Below are 553 nucleotides of genomic sequence, written 5' to 3'. Positions count from 1 at the left end.
CAGAAAGCCTCATCTTTCTCCCACGGAACAGCTGGTAGTTTCGAACTGCTGACCCTGAGGTTCACAGCCCGATTCATAACCACTATGCTACCAGAGCTCCTTTTACTCAGAATACAGGTTGAATAAGTATGGTGAAAGAATACAACCTTGTCTCACAACTTTCTTAATTTTAAAACACTCACTGTCCCCAAGTTCTGTTCGAACAACTGCCTCTTGGTCCAGGTACAGATTCCTCATGAGCAAAATTAAGTGTTCCCGAATACTCATACTTCACATTGTTGTCCATAGTTTGTCATGATCCATACAATTGAAAGCCTTTGCGCAGTCAATAAAGCACAGGTAAACATCTTTCTAATATTCCCTGCTTCCAGCCAAGATCCATCAGACATCAGCAATGATATCCCTCGTTCCACGGCCTCTTCTGAATCTGGCTTGAACTTCTGAAAGTTCTCTGTCTAGGTAGGCTTGCAGCCGTTTCTGTATTACCTGTAGTAAAACTGTACTCTCATGGGATATCAAGGAGATTGTCTGATGATTTCTGCATTCCATTGGG

The 553-nt window shown here is 42.7% G+C and overlaps 1 protein-coding gene across 4 annotated transcripts in view; it reads left to right on the top strand.

Moving 5' to 3' along the window:
- Positions 1 to 553, top strand: part of TENM2 (teneurin transmembrane protein 2) — a 1,406,199-nt gene that overhangs the window by 1,317,834 nt on the left and 87,812 nt on the right. The window lies entirely within an intron of this gene.

This window comes from Chrysochloris asiatica, unplaced genomic scaffold, assembly GCF_000296735.1.
Source record: "Chrysochloris asiatica unplaced genomic scaffold, ChrAsi1.0 scaffold00071, whole genome shotgun sequence".
Taxonomy (NCBI): Eukaryota; Metazoa; Chordata; class Mammalia; order Afrosoricida; family Chrysochloridae; genus Chrysochloris; species Chrysochloris asiatica.
This window is presented reverse-complemented; position numbering and strand designations above follow the sequence as displayed.